The sequence below is a fragment of the Ochotona princeps genome, chromosome 1, assembly GCF_030435755.1.
Source record: "Ochotona princeps isolate mOchPri1 chromosome 1, mOchPri1.hap1, whole genome shotgun sequence".
NCBI lineage: Eukaryota > Metazoa > Chordata > Mammalia > Lagomorpha > Ochotonidae > Ochotona > Ochotona princeps.
Genome location: NC_080832.1, coordinates 127,603,547 through 127,610,087, shown reverse-complemented (window position 1 = coordinate 127,610,087; position 6,541 = coordinate 127,603,547).

Genomic DNA, 6,541 nt, shown 5'->3' with positions numbered 1-6,541 from the left:
GTTGTTGTTTTTGTTGAAGCTGTTGTTCTAACTCACACCAGTTGTTGACATTGTTTTGTGGCTTATCAATTATGGAAATGTATAGTGATGGAGTACTGGGGTCTACCATATCCCGATGTGGGGGTAGAATGGAACATGCATCCCTGATTCCAGACAAGAGATGGATTCCCAGTGAAACAGTTGGACATGTGTAGACAAGGGATGCTGGACTGTCTGACATTGTCTGTACCAACAATGTCGGGGTACACTTAAATAAGAGACTGACGGAATTATGATTCCTTATGAAGCACTATACCACTGTTGTAAAATGAGGAATCTGTTGGGGTTGGGAGTTTTGGGGGAAATCCCAGTCTACATGAAATTGTACCACATAATTTGAAAATTCAAAATAAAAAATATATATGTATACACAAAAGAATAAAGGATTATTGCTGTTTGAAATGACTGAATGTGACAGTTTTATTACGGTCACTGTACTATTATCTCTATTGTTAGGTATGTGTAACAATTCCCAAAATAAAAATGTTCTAGATGGGTATAGATGCAGCAGCACGGTGTGAATTGGTTTGAGCTATAGGTAGACCATGTTGCCTAAAGCAGAGGTTGAAACCCATTCACACCCACAGAATCACTCACAGAATCACAAGACAGAATCACTCAGAGAAGAAACAGCATCTGTGGTTTTTACAGGCACCTGCCTGGGGATCCTGAAGCCCTATAAAGTTGGAGAAACGCTGAGCAAGAGCTCTGCTCTCCCACCCTGCCTTTGCTTTGTTAACAGCCAGGGAACTGTACAAAAGTGCCGGGACCTGGGTGCCTCCACCAGTGGCTGGGCACTCTCAATGTTCCTGGCCTTCGGGAGTTGCAAAGCTCTCCGGATGATTCCAATAGGCAGCCAGGGCTGAAACTTGCTGGGCAGGAAGTCTAGCATCCGAGAGTGCATAACATCGAGCTTCAACCAGCAGCAACAAGCATACAGAAAAAGAGGCCTCAGAAACTGGGAAGCAAACAGAAGTTGGAGAAAGCCACTGTGAGGATGTGTTGCTTTGAAAGAGCAGTGAGACCTCTGTGAGACTAGCTGACAAGGACTCAATTTATCACCCTAATGTGGGGAATGGGGAAATACATTAGGGAATTAGTTATCCTCTACTGGGGCCTAATGGGAAATGAAAATATCAAAGTGTGAACTCAACATTTTCTTTCTTCTTTTTTTTTTTAAGATTTATTTATTTTTATTGGAAAGCTGGATATACAGAGAGGAGGAGAGACAGAGAGGAAGATCTTCCGTCCGATGATTGACTCCCCAAGTGAGCCGCAACGGCCGGTGCTGCCCCGATCCGATGCCGGGAACCAGGAACCTCCCCCGGGTCTCCCACACAGGTGCAGGGTTCCAATGCATTGGGCTGTCCTTGACTGCTTTCCCAGGTTAGAAGCAGGGAGCTGGATGGGAAGTGGAGCTGCCGGGATTAGAACCGGCACCCATATGGGATCCCAGCGCATTCAAGGCCCTCCACAGTGCCGGGCCAACATTTTCTTTCTGATAGAGCAAAACAATAACATTTTTTTTTCTGTTCTGAGGAATTCAGATGCTCTTTTAAAAAAAAAAAAAATGGTTATTGCTTCCTCCACTTTAACTTTAGCGTTCTCTCTTGCGAATTTACCTATAGCCCTGAGCCTAACTTCAAGGGGACCTCCAGTATCAGATGATTCTGTTAAAGAAGTGGTTGACAGGATAGTCGCCAAGTATCAGCAGCATACAACTACCAGGAACATGTCTGATGTGCTCAGAGATTGCAAGGCCAGCAAATGTGTGACTAGGCACAAATTGTCAATGTACAAGTGTTCAGAGGTTTCTTCCTTCCCCTACAACTTAAGATCATTTATATAAATATTTACTTATTTATTTATTTGAAAGGCAGAGCAACAGAGATAGGAAAATAATGTCTTCAATCTGCTGGGTCACCCCACCCCCTCAAAACACCCACAGTAGATTCTGCTAGATCTTGCAAAAGCCAGGAGCCTGGAACTCCATCCAGGTCTCACACACAGCTGGCACTGATCCAAGCACTTGAGCCATCATCTGTTGCCTCCCAGCAGGTGCATCAGTAGGAGACTGGGTCAGAAGAAGGGGTGTGACTTAATTTCAGACACTCCAGTGTGGGACACGGCATCCCAAGTAAGGCTCAACCTGCCAATCCACATCTGTATCTTCTTTGTCTGTTTAACTTCAAATCCCTGAAAGCATGAAAGGGAATCTACATAAGAAAGACTTAAGAGACACTGGAAAGGTTCACTTGCTCTTTGTTTAGATTCACTCTGAATGCGAGAGTTCAAACACCCTCACTCTGGCTTGAGGGAGAATTATACAGGAGAAAAAAGGGAGGAACTACCAAGTGCTCCTGTGGACCTTGAGAGGCATCTCTTTTGGGAAAATCCAATAAGCAAATTGAGTTGTTTGCAGGTACTTTCACTTGGTCGTTGAACATGGCACTCAAGTTGAGGTGCGTGTCAGCTGCACAGGTATGGTACAAAACCTCATTTCGAAGATCTGAGTCTTCTCCAGGGACTTTCTGCTTTTCTTGTAAATTAGATGCAGTGGGGGGGCTGCAGGATGGAGCGTCTTGCTCGGATCCTGACCCCAGCACCATGTACTTGTGGTGAGCTGGGCCCAGGCCTGCCTGGGTTTGGGGGCTGCTTCCTTTTGGGGTGAGTACACCGAGGGGGAAGTCTCCATGACTGGGTAGGTCCAGGGCCCACCCACCACCCTCATTGGGCGGTGAACGGGATTGGGGATGGGCGTGATCTTGGGCCTGCGGGTTTAAACTTCTGGCAGCCAGGAGGCTGCCGGGGGGCTGCAGGATGGAGTGTCTTGCTCGAATCCCAACCCCAGCCACCATATGCTCATGGTGAGCTGGGTCTGGGTGGCCAGCACGCCATTTAGCGCCAGGCTGTGCCTGCTGGCTGCCTGGCCATGGAGCTCTGGAGTATTGGTCGTCTGAATCGCTGCTTAGGTAACTCCAGGCTGATCCCACTGTACTTCTGGGATCTGAGTCAATCCTAAAGATTCCCAATGACAGTAACTCTTCCTTCGAAGAACTTGTAATCACTTAACAGTGCTGAGTGGTGAACACCAGTTCATGCTAAAGCTAAGGCTCAGGGCTTGTCCAGCAGGATATCCTTTTACCTGACATGATGATGGATCAGAAGACTGGTCACATTAGGCTGGGCCATAACATTAACTAGCACCCAAGAACCATTTCTGGGGGTAGATTCTGTGCAGGATGTGTGGGCCACACCTTGTAGAAATTCTAGCCCCAGTGGTAAGCCCAAAAGTTTGGGTGGTTATGGACTAAGCTAGGTGTGACCAAGGAGCCTGCCATCAATCACAGGTAAAGGGACCCGCAACAGCCTGGACTGGGCAAGGCAGCAGCACCCGAATGTGCATCCTGAATAGGGTGTGGGGTGGGCCGGGCTGCAATATTCACCCGCTCATACAAGGCCAAATGTAAGGCCAGAGTACACCGGGCAGTGGCCTAAAACCCATTGGCATGTATGAGAACTGGGTCTGGGAGGGGATCAAGTGGAGGAACTTGGGAAACTCCCCTGGCGAGTCATAGCTCCCGCTGGCGAAAATGTGATCCAGACCTGGGGTTTGGACAAGCTGGGCAAAGCAGCTCCAAAATGTGTAAATTGGTAATGGAACGGAATGTACTGGGCAGGACTGAGCAAACCTTAGCCTACAAGCAAAACTAGAAACCAGCATGGAGCACAGGTCATGCCAAGCTAGGCTCTTGCACCTACTGGTCTACTTGAGTCGAGGACACTAAGCCACACTGTCTAAGGCAGAGGCCAGGACAAGTGAGGGACTGAGACAAGCTGAGTCAGAGCAACCACTGGCAGGCACATGATCTACGGCTAGGAACAGGCCCAGTTGGGGAGGTAAGGGGACACCCTAACTGGGTTGAGGTTCCCACCAATGGTGCGTACGCTGGAATAGGGGCTGTGTTCTATCTAGGAAACAGTTGTAGTCTCCCTTAGTACTAGTGTGGGCTGGGAATGGATGCACCAGGCCAGTTCAGACCCCAACACCATCTGGTGTCATGGAGAACCAGGGTAGATGTGGGACTGACTAGGCTGGGTCTCAATCCCCTATTGAGCCATGTATGAGCTGTATGTGGGTATGGACAAGCCATGGCTGGGCTGAAACATCCAACAACAAGAACCAGAATGGGGTGAAAGCCAGCCAGCTAAGAAAAGCCACTGTTCCTGCTAGGACATGAGGTGAACTGAGTAGGGCTGGCTCAAGGACCCCTTGGTATGTGCAAAATCTGGCATTGGGAGGGATTCTGATGGAGGAGCCTGGGCAACTCCTCTGGCAGGACACAGTCCCTGCAGGCAAGTGCAAGAAACATGATAGGAAACAGCCCAGAATAGGCCATGGAAAGTTTCCCACTGGCATATATTTGGCATGGGTCGGGGGCAGACCAGGCTGAATCAGTTCACGTCATCCACTAGCAAATCTGAACACCAGAACAGAGTGTGGGTTGAGCCAGGTTGGGTCGCAACAAAACCAGTGCACAATACGGAATGCTAGGGTGAGGTTGCCTGTACTGGATGGGACTGCAGCACCCAACCAGCAGGTGCGAGATCCAGGAAGGGAGGGGCAGAGCCGGCAGGGGGATTAAGGGGCTGGTCCCCTCGCCGGGCAGCTACTCCCACTGGAGAGCTTGGACTGGGATGGGGACAGACCAGACTAAGCAAGGATGCAACACCTGTGCGCCGCATGTGGACTAGATCAGGGAAAAGCCAGGCTGATTATTCCTAATGGTGCAAGCATAAATTAAAGTGGGTGAGGGATGTTTGGGCTTAGCCACAGCATCAGCTGGCAGAAGCTGGCACTGGGGGCTAATTCTGTCAAGTCAAATCACAGAACCACCCGAACAGTGCATAAACCGGGACTGACAGAGACCTGGGAGGGAAATAGTGGGTTCCCCCTTCCAGGGTCACTAGTCCCGCGGGAGGGCATGAAAACTAGGACGGAGGCTGGGGTGGCTAGACAGAGAGGCACTCAACAACATCCTTGAGGGCTGGATAGTTGAGTTGGTTAAATACCCATTGACAAGTACAAGAACCAAATGGGATGGGGGATAGACTGGTCTACTGCTACACACTGGCAAGCCAGGGTAGGGGGCGGGCCTGGTGGGGGTTATTGTGGGTCGCCCCGACTAGGCTGCAGCTCTCACTGGTTGATGTAAGGGCCGAGTATGTGCTGAGCAGAACCAGACTGGACTGCAACACCCATTGGTTCCAGTGCAAGTCGGGACTGAAAACAGAACCAACCCAGCAATTGAAACCACCAGCTGATCGGGGTGATGGACTGTGCCGGGCCCCATGCTTGCTAGAACATACAAGAATCTAGTCTGGGAATACCTCAAAGTTTCTTTGGAGATCTCCCCAATCGAACTGCTGGACTCAGAACCCTAGCCAAGAAAAGACAGAGGACAGAACAAGTCAATCAACCACCTCAGCTATATGTTGGCAGCCAAATACTGGGCAAATGAAGACCCTATGATGGACTGTGTCAATCAGTGGACGACCTCATCGATCGAAACTGGCAGTGATTCATAACTGGAGAACTATTAAAACCACTTGAGCAAGGATCTCAGAGCATGCCCCACATCAGGGACTTGGGGTGGGTGGGAAACTGGGTGGGGCTTCTCCCTCAATATCCCCCTTTACCCCAGATACGTGATGGAAACAATATGGACATAATACTATTACCCACTTCTCTATACCCCCTGAACCTTTTTTTTTTTACCATAATTAACTATGTAAAAAAAAAAAAATATATATATATATATATATATTATATAATAAAGAGAATACTATTTGAAAATAAATAAATAAATAAAAATAAATTAGATGCAGTGTTCTTGGACTAGGATTCCATCTTTTCATCACTTTCACACTTAAGTGTCCTTAAAGACCCAACAGGATCAAGTTGGAAAGCCCTGATGTGATATTAAATATGAAAGTGCAGTATAAACCATTTGTTTGGTTTATACATAGATAAGCCCTCTTGCCTGACTTTAGGAAAACAGGGAATAACAATCTGATTTCTATTTTTAAAATATTGCTTTTCATCTACTTGAAGGGTAGGGTGGCAGAGGGAGAGAGAGAGAGAAAGATTGAGAATTTTTCATCTGCCTGTTCACTCCCCCAATGCCTACAGCAACCAGGACTGGGCAAAACTGATAAAGCCAGGAGTCCAGAACTCAATCAGGATTTCCCACCTGAGTGGCACGTGCTGAAGCACTTGAACCATTACCCGGGATATATTATCACTCAGTGGAATCAGAAATAGAGCCACAGGGGCTCAAACCACCAGCCCTCCGTACGGAATGCCAGGTGTCGCAATCATTGCCTTAATCTGCTGAGTCGGAATGCCCATTTCCCCTTCCCTATCTTATTTTCTAAAGACTATTATCCCAAGTACAAGTTTAGAATCCTTATCACACAGACAGCTGCACTGTAGGTACCT